The sequence below is a fragment of the Scomber japonicus genome, chromosome 5 (assembly GCF_027409825.1).
Source record: "Scomber japonicus isolate fScoJap1 chromosome 5, fScoJap1.pri, whole genome shotgun sequence".
NCBI lineage: Eukaryota > Metazoa > Chordata > Actinopteri > Scombriformes > Scombridae > Scomber > Scomber japonicus.
Genome location: NC_070582.1, coordinates 6,329,934 through 6,349,845, shown reverse-complemented (window position 1 = coordinate 6,349,845; position 19,912 = coordinate 6,329,934). Strand labels below are relative to the sequence as shown.

Sequence of the window (19,912 nt, the reverse complement as noted above, 5' to 3'; positions counted from 1 at the left end):
TGTGGAATGAAAACTGAAATGACGGCCACTCTGTTGATGCAGCGGAGGAGCCAACAGGTTGTCCAGTGAAAACAAGAAAAACCTGGCTCAAATTTGGACGATAAAACATGTGCAAACACACATTCCTGGTAGATTACTGTGTAATGTGAACACTCTACAGTATTTCGTCTGTTTACTTCGTGATCATCACCGAGAAAAAATAGAAGCGATTGCTGCCACGATAACTTTCCTGTTTCATAGTATTATAATCTCTTTCTGGTGTTTTTACATCTGATAAGCCTTCAAACTCATATATTTATTATTCAAACTGGACTTCCTGGATTATATTTCATGGTTTTGCTGGTACCTGAAGGAACGTTCCCCTACCAATAAATATAATATCCTTCCTTACCTCCTTCTCTCTTTCTTTCCTCTCTCCTTTCCTTCCTCCCTCCATCTTTCCTCCCTCCTTTCCTTCCATCGTCCTTCCTTCCTTCTTCCTTCCCTCCCTCCTTTCCTTCCTCCCTCCTTCCTTCTTCCTTCCTTCTTCCTTCCCTCCTTCCTTCCTTCCTCCCTCCCTCCTTCTCTCTTTCTTTCCTCCCTCCTTCCTTCTGGCATTTTAACACAGGCTTGTTTTTAGTCTGAATGTGCTAAATCTTAGCAGGAGTAGAAGAAGAACTAGTATTAGTATCAGGAGTAATGACAGTATAGTAGTATGTGTTTGTAGCAGTAGGAGCAGAAGCAATGGTAGTTAATGCTAATGCTAATAGCTGTAGCAACAGTGTATAAGCTGACTGTTGAAAGCTGTCCACAGTTGAATCCAATATAACAGTTTTTAAAAAGTAACCTGCTTCCTGTGTGGTAATGAGCAGAGACACACACACACACATATACACACACAATATCCTCTTCCCCTCTCCTCCACTCCTAACCTTTAACCTTAAACAGGAAGTTAGGTTGCAGGTAGAACTGGAAAGAGATCTGAAGCTCCCTGTTTCCTGTCGCTCCTGCCAAGATGCCACATCACAGGACTGATTTTTCCATTCATGTCTGTCACACCTAATTGTCATGTATCCAGGTGCTCTATCAGCACCCGCAGCATGACATTGTATCTCTTCAAACAAAACACACGCACACACACATACACTGTTAAGGACATTCACACCCACGTAAGGACACGTGAGGGCGAGCAAAACACCAGCAGTCACATGAAGACATACGCACATACACAAGTCATTTAACTTCACGATTTAGCACAAACCACTGATCTGATCTAACAGGATTTTTGTCAGAAGTGCAGCAACACTGACTTCTTTTTCTTCTTTTTAAAAAAGGCACAGCTGAAAGATGAGCAGAAAGCCGAGCAGGAAACCAAGAGGAGGTTCATGTGGCTCTGAGGAAGCGGATACATCCTCTTTATTTCTCACCCTCCCTCCCTCCTTCTCGCCCCTCTATCTGTCTGTCTCTGACATCCGCACAGCAGCCACCCACCCACACACTCAGACGAAAATATAGTGCTCAGCGGCAGATTGCCATTAAATACAGTGTGTTTTCTGACCACATCACACCCACATGACTGGGGACAGTAAACACCTCAACCAAGGCCAGTAAAAAACGTCGTCCTGCCATGGTTCAATTGCAGCTGAGCAGGATGTCTAAAACTCTGGTATACACACACACACACACACACACACACACACACACCGCACATGCATGAACGTGTACACAGTTACACGCAGAAGCACACAATTGCAAATGTTGACACACGCTAAGACAGTAACCTCAAAAACAAGAACAGTATCACAAACAACACAGTCACACACGAAAACACGCACACACACACCGAACCAAGAATACTGTGAGTTTCTTAGCACACACACACACACACACACACATATTACAAGGACACAGGCAATTAAGCAATCCACCTGTGATGAGAAGCCAAAACAAACAGAGACACACCATAATGCCTCCTTAAATGCAAACACTACTGAATGAATGTGCTGCTAACTACTGAATGAATGCAGTGCAGCAGCCGTTCATTCATAACAAATGCTAATGTCCCTCATTCGGAGGCTTTATGCTACAACAGGATTTTTCCTGCATAGAGAATTTCTAAGCGGCCGCCTCCGTCAATTTTCAGGCTTCCTCCGTCCCCACGGGTCCTTAAAAAACCTTAAACATCTTCAAACATATAGATATATACATTTTTTATGTAGCTCAAAGTCCAAAGATGCATTCAAATGTCATTTTTAAGAGGGGAGGCACTCAATTCTGTAATGCACAAAAATGAGGACCGCAAACTACAAACTATAGCTTACATTAATATGTAAGTATAAGTTCATAGATGGAAGCATGATGTGAGTCTTTCCTAATCTTTATTTTTTACTAATGCTCCCATGCTTTTAGATATTTCTGATAACTTGTAAGATTCCACTGATCCAGCAGCTACGTTCACATGCAGTCATATCTGCCTTAAGACTCGAAACCAACAGCATCCCATTGGTCTGGGAACGGTAGAAAATGTGTTCTCAACTGATAGATATCTTCCTTGGGACACCTCCAGGAGGATAGAGATGTTTATATATTTAAATATATATATATATATATATATATATATATTTAAATATATATAATTATTTATTTAACCCTTGTGTCTTCCTCCCGGGTCAAATTGACCCCGTCTGTTTTGACTTGTTCCTTCTGTCCTCCCTTCCTTCCTTGCTTCTTTCCTTCCTCCCTTCTTCCTTATTTCCTCCTTCCTTCCTCCCTCCTTTCCTTCCTTCCTCCCTCCTTTCCTTCCTCCTTGCTTCCTTGTTCCTTACCTCCTTCTCCCTTTCTTTCCTCCCTCCTTTCCTTGCTCCCTCCTTCCCCCTTTCCTTCCATCCTTTCCTTCCTTCTGCCTTCCTTCCACCCTCCCTCCCTCCTTCCTTCCTTCCTTCCTTCTTCCCTCCTTTCCTTCCTTCTTCCTCCCTTCCTTCCTCCCTTGACTCGAGGACAGCAGGAGGGTTAAAAATATTACTTAGTAAATGACAAACTGACCTGAGTGCCTGTCTACAATGAAGCGTGTCTTCTCATGCTGTTAAAACAGTTCTCGTCACGTTCTGCCTACTCATCGCAAGATCTGAAATGTTCCCGCGGTACTGCTCCATCTGTCCCCTCAGTCACAAACCACTTACTGGCACAACCTTTGCAAATATGTTGTGCTGCTTAAACAAAACACAGCACCTCCTGACTGTGAGGGAGTACATTAGCTAAAGCACACATTTAGATGATTTTGATATATTATTGTGGTCTTTTTTTTTCACTATAATCTAAACTTTAAACATTTATAGAATCAGGTGGGTCAGGTCAGAAAAAGTTACGTTCTAATAAATAGCGGATGGGTTATAGGTGGTGAAATAATTTGCTGTCTCTTCGACTTCTTTTTTATATTTATTTTACTCACTAGAGACTACGGATGTAAATTAGCAACTTTGCTATAATCCGGCATATTTACAGAGATATCTAATATCGATGTTCATCAATATGCACTGTCCCTATCCAAAAATAAACTATTACTATTACTAATACATCATTAATGAGGATAATATTAATAACAATCTCTAAAATGTAAAGATACAGAGCAAAACTGCATTATGTTGCTGCTCAGCTTCATTTTTGTCATATTGACTACATACACTAATAACAAGAGAGACTAATTAAACTTGTGCTATTTGAAAGGTTGAGGCAGATTACAAAGAAACTGACAAACACGGGTATCAACAAACTATTGGCATTGGAAGATTGGTATGCACACGTTTTCAAACTATGAGATATCACCTACCAGGTAGAACCGGTCCTCTGTTATTGTACCACAGTAGCAGACTTTATTTGAAAATGTACTGAATAACCAAATAACTAAATGCACTATATATAGATATGCCTGTTTGAATGGTAATTCATATCAAATCAGTTGTTTATCCGGCTGTATTATATCGGATCAAGGCAGTGCAATATAAAGACAGAGACAGAGAAACAAAGATGAAATGAGTGAGACATGAAAGTCTGAGAAGATTAAGAAATATAGTAGCACATATATAGTGGTGCAGAAAGACAAGAAAAAAAGAGGAGAAATGATGAATATAAGTGTGAAGATGAACTTGGCAGTCTGACCCACTTCTAGAAAATGAATGAGTGAGCATCTGTCACTGAATCCCACCAAGACTGAAGATGACTCATCACTCGGCACAGCTAACCACACGAGGAGGGATAGAGAGAGGTACCGAGGAGACGGAGAGAGAGAAAAGGAGACAGAGGTGCCATCTCTCCAATCAGTTTCGCCCCTTACACCCAGGAGCAAAATGTTCATCATTCTTCTCAGAGGAAATGATGAATGTAAGTCTGCAAATTCACAAAATACTGCAGATATAATGCTGGGTTTTAGATCTTAACAGAGACATCGGGGAGCTTTAAAGTTGCACTAACCTACAGATAATTATCACCTTACTGTGCAGTCCTCCTCCTCGGCCCTACTGTGCGGTTAAGTGTCTTTCAGCTCATCGTTTTTGGTTTTCCGGCCCACGACTGTTTATGCTCAGTCTCGCTGCTCTAATCAACCTGATTTCCTGCTGCAGTGAGCTGGAAACGAGGGACACCAAAATGGCAGACAGGGTTAGTGACTAATTGGTGAACATATTGGAGCACGTAGGAGTTAAAGAGCCTGGTATTTAACTCACAAGTTGGTGGAGATCAAACAGAGCAAAAAAAGAAAGGAACAAATTTGGACTTTCATTAATCAGGTGAACCAGAAACACAACAACAAATGAATGCTAACGTTGCTCCTGTCTCCTGTCATATCTGCTGGATTTTGCTAACACATTCAATGACATTAGGTCAAAACTATATATAACACAGTAGTCCATTTAAAACAAGATGCTTGACACAGTGTTGTGCAACGAGCAGCTCTCTGTTCTCTAATAAAAATCCTTTCACAGGCTGCTATGAGTCACAGTGATGCTCATCAGCTCTATAAATAAAAATATTATAAATATTAAATATTCAAAATCTGTTGTCACTTAGAAGTTGTGCATTATGTAACAGCACTTATAAGTAATTATGAGGGTGAAAATTAAACTGTTTTTAGTACTGTGTAGCATAACAAGTTGGGGTCACAGGGTTCCCACTCATGCTAAAAATGGATGCAGTGTTGACAGTAGAGGGCTTTAGATGAAAGCATACTCCAAAAAAAGCAGGTTCAGTGTTCATTAAACATGGTCACAACACTTACGGCGTTGGTGTGGAAACAGGCTTCGAACAGCTATCCCATCCTCTCTTCATTTCATCTCACTTTTGATGTGAGGACAACTTCAATGAATTGGTTCATTCAAAGGTAACAAAAACACAATCCTTATTTTCAGGTGATTATACACTAATGAAAACATAGGCTACTTATTAATATTGTATACCATTTCTGCCAGTATTTCTGCCAATAGATCCCCTAAATCATACACACAGGCCCTTTAAGAGGAGTGATTCACACAAGAGCACGAGTCGTGATCTGGACCGCTGCCTGGTGAAAAGCCCTCATTATCATCAGTTGGCTGGCTGAAAAAACAACAGACTAATAATGAATGGATAACTAACCCTTGATTGGTTTGATTCAAGACACGATGTCAAGGAAAACATTCTTCACATGTTTTGTTTTCGAGTCTGTGAACAGCTGCAAATGTCACAATAAAGAGAGCAAACTCACGAACCTTTGCTTCAGCATTAGTTAGATTCCACGTTAGCATAAATCAAAGGCTAAATGTAAAATAATAGCACAAAGATTAGAGTGGCACGAAGCACAGATGGCCGAGGGTGCAGGTGATCTAATGGATCTGCAATCAAATCTTAGTACATGTTATTAATCCAGCTCGCTTGAATTCGTGCATAAGTGTCTATGTGTCTATGATCTGGTGTCTCTGTGCCCGGTTTTAAGAGGACACACCACCCGCTTATATAATAACACCATGCCAAAGATGAGTCATCATCATGGTACACAGAGGTTAAGCTTCATGCAGCTCCTATAAAAAGCACCAATGCTGTCATGTTAAGGACGTAGCCGAAAAACATACAAACCAACACATAACACATAAGTCAAGTGAAAAGTAGCAGTAATGTGAAACATATTGGACTGATACTACTCCTTTATCATGATACATGTTCCTGCCAACAGCAATGAATGAATAACGGTGGTGCATACAAAAAACCTACCAATGCACCATCTGCTTATTAAATGTAGAAGGGAATAAATGAACGTAGAAGGGAATGCATTCAACACATTTGCTGGAGAATACACATTATAGCAAAGCAACACTGAAAAATTCCACAGGTTAGCTTCAACTAGGCTTTACACGATCAGGATTTTTGGGGCCGATCACCAATCAGTGAGTTTAAATAAACGTCTTCTTTGTCCACGCTCCGTTTCTTAAACTCGGCATGCTCCTCCTCGTGTTCCCTCTCCAGGTTCATTTGTGCTGTTGAAACATTTTGCAGATGCTTCCCCACGAGGTTCTTTAGTGTTGCACAGACTGTGTTTTATTTGTCTGCCCACAACACCCACATGTTTGTTTGAATCCGACAGCTCATGATTCAATATTCAAAAAACTTTATTGTCCGTCAGATCGTCGGATTCAAACAAACATGTCGGTGGTGTGGGACAACTTCAGTAAATGAGGCAGATAAAACACAAGCCATCTGCAATCTATGCAACGGGAGCATCTGCAAAAAGTTTCACCATGACGACATTGATCGGATCTGCGAATTAAGACATTACAGCCGATCTCACTAATTGCATAAAATGCTAAATATCGGCTGATCCGATATAGCCGATCAGGTCGGCGTAAAGCCTAGCTTTAACAATATCATTGGGCCTTGCAACATGAACAATCTCACAGGTTGTGAACACATTTACAGCTATATTATTGAAACCACTTTTTAGGAAATTACAACAAAGGATGTTTCTACATGTTCATCATAATCATCTTTTTGCAACAGTATTACAGCAACAACTAAAAAGTGGATCTTCAAAATGCAGCAATCGCCTCCATGTTCACCCTCACTTTCACTTTTCATTCACTCAAAGGAAAGATAACTGTGATCGTCACAAGCAATTGAGCAGTTTAGTGATTACAACAGTGTTTGCTTGTGTGTGTGTGACAGTTTGTGCGTTCATATCAGTGCTGAAAACAGGTCATCCATGTAACCGTGAGGTGAGGCAGGCAGGCTGTGGCGGAAATAAACAAGCATATGTGGCAGTTTGGCTATAATGCATGAGAGCAGGAAGCTATTAACATGGCATTACCAGACCAACAAGGGGCAGGAAATTAAATTTGGCTGCCTCTGAGAAGGTTATGTCCCGGCCTTCCCTCGTGGTGAGTAATTGATTAATATAGCTTTCCACAGCTCCTGTGCTCCCATATATTTTCCACTTTTCATATATTCCATTCCATGATTCTTGCATTTTTTAGACAATGCAGACTTTATCACTCAGTTTTGAGTAGAGGCCAGATGTTTTTTCTCACTTTATATAAATAAAATCATTTTGACTTGGATTAGCACTCTGCAAAGGTCACTACAGTGTCACAAGTGAGGGACATGAGAGTATCTTTAAGTTTGGATATACAAGAGAAAATGTTCTGTTGAGTACAGCTACCAAGGCTACTGAGCCTGTCAAACTTCAACCACATTAAAAAAGTCCTGACACCATGTCCTCCTTTATGCCACAAGAGTGACACAAGCATGAAGTGTGCTGTTTGAAACCATTAGTGTCACATTTAATTAAAGTTGGAGTGTTGGCCATGTGTGATTTTCACTGTGCTGCTCTTTAAGAGTGGGGACAAAAAAGGCCATTCTTTCCTGCTTCAGCTAACTACACCAAAACTAATGAGTTCTCAGGCAGTGATGAACATCTGAGATACATAATGTCAAAACTGCACAAAACAGGGCTATAACTGTGTATGACTATTGTATTACTCAGCAATATTACAAAATCTTAGTCCTGCCATTTTTTTTGTGTGAAAATGGGACAGTTGATGATGTAATAACACATCTAAAAAGGGCAGTAAAATACTAAAAATGATGTGCTCGTTGTACCTGGGGAAATGTATAAGCTGTAATTATGTAGCTCCAGCAAAGGTCAGGCATACTTTACAACAATTCTCCCTAACTGACAGTAAATATAACCTTACACAAACACTGTTGATCATTAACGTCAAACACCACCAGGGTCCTGTCACAGATTGCGATAAGAGGACAAAGTAAACATAACCTTCACTTACCTGAATTATGACGATGACAGCTAAAAGGGCACAGAAAGTTCTGCGCCACATAAGGTGTTGATTTTTACGCAAGATTAAATGAACCAAGTGCAAGTCATAACAAGACAAATACACTGGGTAAGATTTGGCTCTAGCTATAAGCTTTTGAAAATTACCCTTCAAGATCCAGTTATTATTTTGATTTGACATTTCAGTGTTGACTGTACCTGCACTATAAGTTAGGTTTTTGTCATCAGAAACAATGAAGAGAATGAGAAGGGGAAAAAAAAGAAGCAAATCCAAGGATGGAGAGTGAGAAGTGAGAGCAAAACAAACCTGTCATTAAACAAGGAACATGTTTTCCTGGCTGTAGTTCACTCTGCAAACACCCACAGAGCAAATACAATGAAGTGAGTCTGTGCTTTAGAGGCCTTAACCCCAACGGATGCACACACACATATTCACACCTGGGATATCACTCAGATAAGATCACACCCATGCAAATACACCCACACATACAATACCTTACCCTTGATGCTGTTAATTGTGTTTACCATGTAGTACAAAGCTACTGTTTAATGTGTTTAGCTTAAGCCATTTTTGCATACTTGCCTTCACCTGTTACCCCAGGCTGTTGCCAAGACCGAGAGGAATTGTCCCTTCTGCTCAGAGTTAAGTTAATTTAAACCTCCCCTACCTCATATTACAACACACTAGTGCAGAGAATGATTACTTGGCCTCCAGCTGCTACTTTAACGCATAAAAAAATAATACAGTTGACGTTTGGTATGAATGATATACCAGCAACAGGATTGAAGCATTCATTCATTAAACATGCATTATATAAATAATAGGCTAACAGCAAATACATGTTCTTTTCTCATTTTAAGTAAAATAAGGGCTGCATAAAAATATTACACATCCTAAAATAAAGTAGATTGATCATATTGGACCCTAAGAACTCTATTTTCCATGCCTTCAGTTTGGATTAATTACAGTAGTGTCCGAAAAGCTTGATTCGTTGCTCACTATTGAGTAAACTATTTAGTGTCTATTAAATAGGGAGTAGTGAACGAGTGCATAAGGGAGTGATTTCGGACCATAGACTGTATAAAAGAAATGGACATAACTTCCGTGACGTCACCCATTGGTTTGTGGACTGCTGCTCAGAAGCCAATAGTTTCGAATCTGGGCAGCGTGATCTTGAAAATTTCAGGTGCATGATGGGAAAAATAAAAACACAGATTCTACTTATATGGGCATGAGGCAGAGCCATGGGCGGAGCGGGGAGGTTGCTATGGTTGCGAGGGCTGGATCTCGAGGACATTGGGCAATCAACCTGTCAATCACGGCGTAGCCACGCCCTAATGCATACCCTGCTTTATCGTCAAATATAAAATCATGGAGGCCAAAATTTCACAAATGAACATCATACTGCATTGAAGAAGGGTTTAAACTAGCGATTGAGACCATAAACACATTTTGAAAACGTTTACTGAGGTTAGAAATCAAGTGAGAAGTTGGTGAATTCTCCATTGACTTGTATAGAGACGGAAGTCCTTTTGACACCAAAACGGTCGCCCCCTGGTGGCCTTTTGATAGAATGCAGTTCTAAGTTACTTCCGCGTTGGCGTCATTTCAGAGGACCGGAACTCAAAAACAACCAAAAACAACCCTTCAATTTCAATGCTTTATATCTCTGCTGAAATGTGTTACATGTTAGGGATACAAATCCAGAATATGGCATATGACATATACTGAGTTGCATCTCGCCATGCAGAGTCTTTGCTTTCTATCAGGCACAGCTTAAAGATAAAAATAAATTACACCAAGTAAGTCTAACAACTATCACCAATTGCCTAAAACATGATTTCAACATGCTCAAACGTTTGATAGCTGCTGATAAGGACCAAATAGCACAAGACACAACATAGAACTACAGCTGATGGTCCAGTCAGTCAAAGGCCTTTGTATGTCAGAAACAAAATTCCCTCCTTTGTTCTCTATAGGTCACTAAGGAATAAAATAAATAATAGCTGCTCTTAAGTTCTTACTAACTATAATATTCTGTACATATGTATTGACTTAGAGAGGGGAAATCCTCTTTTCTCTTTGAACTGCTCCACTGGGGGGGGGGGGGGGTTCTCACGTCAGGGTTGGCGATAGAGCAGTACCCCCTAAATAATCAGTGTTTTTGCTCAAGGACACTTCTGCAGGATGTTTACTGTCACGGGGACTTGAACATGAAACATGGCAGTCCGATACCACTTGTTAGTGGATAGATATAATCAATGTTTCACATGTGGATAAGATTTCAGAAAGGTCTTACTGCCAAAACGGGAAGTAACAACCTTACCAAAGAGAACAACAGGAGGCAATTGTATGACTTCAGGCAGACCTATTTAACAAAATGAAGACCAACGATGTAGTTCATCAACCCAGACACCGGAGAACAGGGTTATATTTTCCCCTTTGCTGGAACTTTCGGTTCCTTTCTTTCTTTGGCTCTTGAACATCCTATGAGTCAGTCAGCAACTCTACTTCCTCTCATATTATCGCTCCCTCGTTTTTTTCTCCCTCTCTTCTACTATACTTCCTCTTTTCTCTTCTGCTTTTCTCACAGTTACGTGCCAAGTGGCAGTGGCAGTTATCTGACTCCCTGTATCTATTCGGATCGGCCCTACAATAAAAGTCTGCTAGTCATCCACGTAGGCTGTCTCTGACTGAACAACACAGACACAGAAATGGAAAGATAGTGTTCGTGACCAATGTCTGTTCTGTAGTCATTGTCGTTGCAACAATGTTAAACAAAATTTAGAAAGTTTCACAATCCCTGAGCTAGGATTCATCAAGTTACACTCTAACTTTCTTAACGGTACTGCCATGTGGTTGTATCTTTCATGTTAGGGTAACAAATCGAGATGTGTGAGGAGTGTCTTGATGTTTCAAAGGCATTACAAACTTTTAGGTGTTGTTCATGAAAAAGGAAAACCGCCTTTTGAGAGGTTTCACAGTCTGATGAGAGAAAACCAGGATTACTTCAATCCTTTATGAAGCATTAGCTAAAAGGAAAAGGACAAACACAAGGAAAGCTCCTTGCACTTATCCAATCCGAACTGCGTCTATATTGATGATTTGCGCCTATAGCTTTAGTATAGTATTATGTTAAATGAGCTTTAAATGGATTGGCAACATACAGCTGAGGTTCCTGAGAAAAGTCTCTTGTTGAAAAAGAAATGAAGCTTTCGCTGAGAAATTCAGTAACTCCTATCCTAACCAGGGGTTTTTCTTCGGTTTCTTTCCCACCAGAGTCTCAAGTGGAGGCGAATCCTTTCACAGTGAGGAAGTGAATGAGCGTCATTGTGGCTTTGCATGGGATTAGCCCATTTTAAAGCCCCTTAGTAAGATTTACCCACATTATTCACATTTTAATGGACATTCCCACCCACACATACACATGCTCGCTAAAATCAAAATCCATGGCAATGAAATAAGGCGGCGGGAGGCTTACTACAAGGGAAGAAATTTCAAGGTTCAACGACCTCACTCAAGTGAAAGTATTGTGTGGCTACAATAAGAGCATTGAACTTATTGAAATTTAGAAAACACATATAGGCAGTGTTCCTGTTTAAATGAGTGAGTACTGTATGAATACACAAAAAGGTATAGAGCAAATAATATTTGAGCCTCTGAAAAGAATCTAAATTGGCGTTATAATAAAATAATACCTTAAGATATAATATCATCATGATAAATTGTCTTTGTTTATGATGGACTTTTTTCTACAAGAGTCTCCTCCCCACCCCATTAACGGTCACTGCCTTTAAATGAGATGAGAGGGGATGAGAGGAACCAATGTGATTGACTGCAAACCAAAACTGCAAAAATCATTTGGTCACACGGACTTGCCACACAAGTTTGCATTGTTCCGGTTTAGGAATTCAGTCAAGTCAGTTTTATTTATATAGCGGCAAATCACAACAGAAGTTATCTCTGAGCACTTTTCACATCTAGACGGCCCATACGCTACTCTATAATTCAAAAAGCAAGCACTAGGCGACAACTAGCTTTAACTGGAAGAAACCTTCAGGAGAACCGGACTCTGCCTTTACCGGTTGGGTTGAGTCAATTGTTCATGCCAGATAAAGGAGATTAAGGCGGAAGCATCCATCATTTTTCAAATTCCTTAAACCAAGAAGTTTACACAAAGGTAGAATAGTGAAGAGAAAAAATCCAGTCCACAACCAAACACATGAAATTGTTGATCAAGGACAGGAGAAAAAGTTCTAACCAGTAGAAAATGGCTCTGTGAGCACTTTGACAAATTAGATAATCTATTCTGCCTGCACATGCATTTGCATAAACACTATGTTGAGTAAGTATCCTTTTTTAAATGATCAATCAGTTGCACTTCACCAAAGCAGAAGCAGCACTAGAAGAGAGTGTTATGTTGCAGTGGCAATTAAGTGAAAGGTATCTTCATCTATCACAGCCGAAAATGACATATTGGGCTTGCTAACTGAAATGTCAACAACGATCCACAGACAACTCTAACACACGTCTGCCACCCCTCCAAAATGCCAAACTGTGGGAAACACTGATAGCAGGAGGTTAAATGAATGACAAGAAAGGCCAGTTGATTAGGCTGAAGGGCCTCGAAAAAGGAAGCAACTCGCACTTCCACCACTGAGTTGCTTTGCAGGCGTAGAGCTCTGGATGAGGGGGGGGGGGGCTAGGCTGCTTGACTGGCAGCTGGAGCAATGGGGGGTTAGAGGTCATGCTGTGCCTCTGCCCTTCACAGTACAGGCAGGAGGGAGTAGACAGAGCTGTCTCAGGCCCTGGCAGCTACAGGTGGGCTTTGTGGACTATCATTATGGGTTCTGTGCCCCCAAGATGCATCTCAGCCCTATTATCAGAAAGACAAATAAGCAGGCTATCTCTAAATGTGTGTGGCCATATATTTCCATGTGTATACAACATGTACTTATCTGCATCTTTCTACCAGTGCTCATATTCATAATAGACACAGCTTTGTTGTTTTTATGTGTATGCCAGAATATAAAACACATATGTGTACATGTGGAAAATATTTAATTGGCCTTCTTGGCTTTCTTCTATAGCTTAGACCTTTTCAGACATGAAATCTGCAAAGCTCCTTTCACACACTCCTGAAATGTTAAGGAATATTTCCTGCATGCAGTCATGTATGAACAAGAGAAGAAATTGGTATTCAGTGAAATCTGTACCACCAATTTCCCACCTCAAGATTAAGTAACATTTCAGGGGAAATACTGGTACGGCTGTGTTGAAAGGAACGAAAGGAGTAACACTGCAGGGATAAGCGCAATAAGGGTTAAGTCAGTCTGACAAAACATGAGGTCACATTGGATTACGGCTGCCTTGCCAATGAGTTTGCAGGTGGTTAGTGTTGCAAACTTGTAGAATCCTATAGAAACATTATGAAATTGAAATTATGGAATATTATGAAGATTATAGACATTACAAAACCACTGGCATCAGACAACAACAGCTCCTTGCCTGACATGTTCCTTTTTCCATCATGTACACTTACATCCGGTCTGGCCCCATCTTCTTCTATTGATAGGTGTGAATGCCATCTTCTGGACTGTCCCTTGCTTCCTGTGTGTAGCTACATGTGTGAAAAATGAACATCACTATAGCAGTGAATACTTGGTGATCTGTCTGAGGCCCTTCCAAGTCAGAGGGTGAGCTGTTTTCTGAGAACTGCTATTGACAGATGTTTAGCATCTCTCACCAATCCTTGTTCCCACTTCTAAAAGCTTCCTCCTTTTCCAACCTTAGGTCTGAATTTTGCTGTAAACCAGGGTTCATTTTACTAACCCTGTATTCATCCAGACTGTTGGTAGCAGTCCTGAAACCCTTCCAGTCAGTGCAGTCCAAGCATGAGTGAAGATCCTCATTTAGAGAGTTTTAATTCCTGCCTATATGCAGAATTTAGATGAACTACGGTGTGATCAGAGTGAGTCAGTGCAGCACAGGAGATGGCATGATAGGCAGTGTTGATTGTAGTGTAACCGTGATCTCTCTGGTTGGGCATTTAACACTGCTTACCAACACACTGAGGCTGCCATCTTGATCTTGATATGCCACCAATCTGTCATCTATCTCTCACCTTGGTTTCCATTGTGGGAATGCATCACTAGGGATAGGACCGCAATTCTCAGAAGATATCTCACATCTGACAGTGAGTTTTAGCAATACATGAGCTTGTTTTGAAGATGGTTTATTGTCTTGTTATATCATCCTTGGCATGAAAGGAGAGCACTTCTCCAATCTCAGCCTTGGTCCAACTTCCAACACTTGTGCCTTTGTTGCCAAATTCAAACTTATTTTGAGAAAATCCAAGTGCAGTCAAAATGTTGGTTATACAATGTAATTGTTGGAGATCAGTGTGCAGTTCGACAGCCCATCAACTCTGAAAATATGAATTGGGGATCCTTTATCATTATATTGCAGTGTCTGAAAGAGGCTTTAGATATTTTGTTTGCTCTCCTTGTTTTGAGCCTCATCCTCTTAAACACCCTACTCTAGAGGCAGCATTGAGGGTTCAGATTGGAGATTAGGCTGACATATACTGCTAAGACCTTGCCCATCAAACAATGGGATGCATGAGGACCATGATAGATTTCCTGAGGTACAATTTAGCATGTGGGTGAATGTGTATGCATGTGTGGGTAACCCAGTATTCATAGAAACTGCAATCTACAATAAACCCATCAAAAATATCATTATAAGAACAGGACAAATGCTACTATTCTGAAGTCTGTGCATTGTTAAGGACGTTTATGTCAATGTGAGTAATATACAGGCCATCACAACTGAGATAAATCAGATACAATGACCTAAAATCAACACCTGCACACCACTGAGACTCAGGATTTGACAATACACTGAAATATTATTGAATGTCTACTGTGAAGTGTGGTACATACTGTATGCATCATTTAAAAAGGTAAAGCCAGTGCCAGGGTTGTGTAGACGATGTGTCTGGGTGAGCTCAGAGCTGAGCAGAGCTGAAAGTGGGTGGTGGAGGTGGGTGCTTCAGAGGAGGAAGTATCTACTTTTTTTCTGGAGATGTGACAGGACTAGCTGGCAGAGGAGGTGCTTATTCTGTAACCCCTGTGACATTCCTGCACTCACCCACCTACTCTAACATCAAAGCCAGGTTCTCATGTAGGCGTTCAGTCTAAATAGCACAAGGGATAGTTACATCAGATTCTCTGTGTGTTGCTAAAATGTCTCATCCACTGCTGCCTTCGAGGCAGAAACAAAAGGTTCTCGGAGTTTGCCTGGTTTTGTGCAGCTGTGGCACTTCGAAAGCTTAATTATTCCTGTAAGTTAGTCCAAGAGTATAGTAATGAAGGGGCATTGGGTTCAATACAAAATACAAAATAACACTGTCATAAACAAGAATTAAGCCTCTCTTCCAAAAAACTTAACTTTTAAAATTATACCTTTCTTTGACTTTTGCCAAAAGGTAGCTTTGATTGCAACACTGTGACTCACTTTAAATTCACATATTTTTAACAATAATAAATCTGATTGATTATACAGGCTATACAATCAGCATGACTTTGGCCTTGTACTTTTGTGTTTCAATGGTGTGGTCCACTTTACCAAACATACATGTGTGCTAACTATCTGGGGCTTTTGGGGGTGTTTAACTACATCTAAGGTCAGCCTGAAAAAGTTCAAGAAGTGAAAAAACAAGTATATAATGGAAATTCAGTACAACAGCAAACTCTACACCCGGAAACAACCTGAAAAAACAATTTCAGGCAAAGACATTAATGTGGAGTGTAGCACACAAAAGCTAACATACAGACTGGTGATCTATGATATATTGTATTCATTTGTTATTTTTGAGGGGGAAATGCATACTACAGCTTTAAAAGCATAATTTGCAGAGGAGGGAAAGACTCCAGAGGTAAGAGACATCCTACTGGGCAAACATCTGAGAACCAGAGGAAAGATTTGAGAGACAAGGAAAACATTTCAAACAGTAGAGCCCTTCTTGTCATTTTCATTGTACCACCTCCACAAGGGCCAGGGGTTAACACTAAACAGACCAAACCTTTAAGCCCACTCTGTCCTGAAGCAGGTGTATCAACAGACTGACAAGTGTTTCCTCCTGGCCACTTATAAACACCAAGGCCATTGTGCTCTATAGAGAGTGGTAGGAACAGAGGAAATCTGTTCCATCAACTGAGTCTCATGTCAGTTAAAAAAAAAAAAGGCATCAAAGTCCAGCTGCTTCATATCATTGACAGTAGGCCGGGCAGTTTTAAAAGAGAGAGGTGTGAAATGCAGGACAAAAATTAAGACAGGGAACAAAGAATAAATGGAGCATGTACTGTAGGAGCGGCAGCAGTAAGAGATCATAATGCAACCGGAAGGGTTTGGTAGTTCTGTCAAAGTATCTCAGGGTTAGACATCACAATCCCTAGCTAATTTCATTTTAGGAACACGTTTTGGAAACACACCTACAATGAAAATGCTCATCTATCGTGTATAGCCCCAGTACCACCATGTCTCAGCAGGTTTTACAGCCTAAAATCAGCAGTGGTTCCAGATATGCAAGCTCTCAAAAGGTGCATTCAGACTGAACATTAAGTACATTTTCGTCATCCTTAAATTGTACAAATTTGCTATTGGTGTGGAAAGAACAGCAAATGCGATGAAGAGAAGAAGTCTGTACATTCATGATGTGAAGTTACATGGCCTCCCGATAATGCCACATTTTTTGGCTGAAGTAAACAGATTTTGAAACTGCACGGACTAATTTGCACCGCCTGTAGAGTAAACCTACATCTTTTGCTTACCACTTGCATCTTTTTTATTGACTCGGTATGCAGTTACGCCACACTTACAATTAACTTTATCTGTTCAGGCAACAACAACTGCCAAAAAAACAAACAAAAATGTACTGAGGTGTAAAAACCTGAAGCAGCATGCCTCCGTCAGCATATGCTCAACAGGAACTAAATGTTTACCAGATGCTGACCTTTAAAGACAAACCGCTGAGGCAGCTGGCACATATCATTTGACATATTTGATATGAACATATGACATTGCGTGAATTCAGAGGAAAATTTTAGAATTAGATTCAAGACACCTAATCCAGTTGATCCATGCTATAATCAGGGACCTCACTGTGTCACTTGTTGACCAGAGTTCTAGCTCCTGCTGTGTGTCACAAGATTACTGAATGCGTCTTGACAAGGGCCATGGCTGTCAGTTCAGACCGAGGCCTTTGAAGTAGTGCCACTGATTCACTAGAGCAGCAAAGGGACTTTCTAAGAATAACTTACTGTAGAGAAGGACATAAGTGGGTGACTTCCTTTCATTAGGCTCACTTAAGTGTTCAAATATAGCTGGTCACAAGGGAACTTGCGGCACAAAGGTGGCATGTGGACATATTCATGAAGAAAACTGTGGTGGGTCAGAGTGAGGACATTTACGCTGAATTTGTTCCATTTTTGTTCCAGTTTAATTCTATACAATAGACTCTTTTTATTAATACCACATTCTTTCACAGTTTCTTCATAGTTCATGTTAAATATGTGAAACTGAAGGAATTCATTTAAGATTGTCATAGATGTACTCTGAGAGACACTGTTATCTTTATTTTTGTCCATATTCTACATTTTTGTTGTATTGATAAAAATAGCCTATTGTAAAGATCAATTTTCTACACGACTTTCTTACTCTTTTTTTCAAATTGTGGACTTCTTCTAGAAAGACTGGGGTTGGATAGAGTTCATTTTTGTAAATTTTATAAATTGTCAGAATTTACTTTTAATATTTTATCTTACTATGCACATACAGTATGTGACTGTCTACTCCAGATGTCAATACACCATTAGTTGTTTACATAGCAAAAATAAAATTCCTGAAAGCTAATAAAGCTGTATTTCGCATATAGCCCCTTTAAACAATTATTTTTACTTTAGCTATAATGGACTATAATTAGCGGATTCTAGGACATTATGACTACAACTAAAGGAAAAGCTTTGTTAATTAAAATGGAGCTCCTCCCTTGCATGTAATTGTTTTCTCTCAGATATTAGATTTCGCTGCATCACTAGCTTTTGGTCAGCCATATTGTAAATACTATAGACGCATTGATGCATGCATGATTTGTTATGTCAACATAAGAACAGTGGGTCCAAACTTTTACTTCCATGTTTCCATCAGCAGACACCTGAAACACATTTCTGGATAAATCTGGTAAATATTTCTTACAAATGTCAAACGAACTCCACATGTGAACCAACTCCCAACACCCAACTCAAAAATGTGTAACCTCACTACACAACACTACAGACGAACTCAGTGAACTTACACATTTAAGCATATGCCATTAATGTTTAACCTTTTTTTCCCAGCATCAGTACTATCAGGTATGAATTTTCCAGTAACATTATAGTAACAAGCAACCAACTGTAACACTGACCATTCACAAGTTGTACTGTTTTTTCTGAATGGCAGTTACATAATGCTGTGCAGCTAGACAGAGAGTTAATACCTAAACAGGTGTGTCATCACCAAGAACAACATGAGTGGAAGAACAGATGGAAATATACGAAGATATACTGAAGCAGAAAGTCAAATAAGATACCATGAAGAATCCATTTTTTAAGGATGTTTTATCTTTATCTTTGTGTCATTTGAGATGCCAATTGTTTTTACTACCTGTGGAATTATTGATGCTTTCTTAAACAGGACACATTTGTTCCAGTCCCTTTTGTAATTCAGTCATTTTACCATTTAAGATGAGAATCACCTAAAAGACAGGCAGAATTTGTGTTGAGGGGAGAAATGTGTTGCCATATGGAGGGCTTAGGTATATGTAGGACAGTAGGAGGTTAATCTTTCCATGTAATCTTGACACATATCCAAACATGAGAATGACTCATATCCCTTTACCTCCCTGGGAAAGCTAGCCTGGATATTACCTGACATGTAAACAACTCCACTGTAGTTGGAGAGAAAGAGACTGACAAAGAGGATGGACAAAGATCGGTGGTGCTGATTGATAGTGTCACAGGAAATCCGGCATTTGAAATTCATCTGTTGATGATAATCTAATGAAAGGTAGAGCATAAAACGTACAACAAGAGTGCACTAAAACACCTGAATGGTTTTGAATATTCACTCTGACTATAGAAGCCTAAATGCAACAAAGTCAGCAACATCTTAATACAAATATTAACCCCGCCATTTCAAAGGCGGTGCCTCTTACAGGAAATTGCCAGCAGCAGGCGGCCGTCCAGAAGGGGAGATTGGATTGAGCTGCATTGCTACACAAATTCCCGCTAATCAGCTTTAGCACTTAAGCTAATACCAAAAGGACTGCAAAGCACCTGTGGGAAACTCATTTCCCATTGAGAATAACCCCACTGTTAATTGCTAATTTCTCCACCGTAAGACAATGCAAGCTCTAGACTAGCTCTGATCCCCCTCTCAGACTATGCTAGCGACCTAACTTTTCCCATGTTCCCACACATACCGGGCTGCCAGCCACCACAAAACACTTAAGCATCTTTAGTGCACAATCTTATATTTGACACTTGATAAACAATTGAACAAAACACAATAACAATGCA

General features: G+C 40.1%; 1 protein-coding gene across 1 annotated transcript in view; it reads right to left on the bottom strand.

Moving 5' to 3' along the window:
• poc1b (POC1 centriolar protein B) overlaps positions 1–19,912 on the bottom strand; it is a 57,651-nt gene that overhangs the window by 18,262 nt on the left and 19,477 nt on the right. The gene's annotated exons all lie outside the window — the stretch shown is intronic.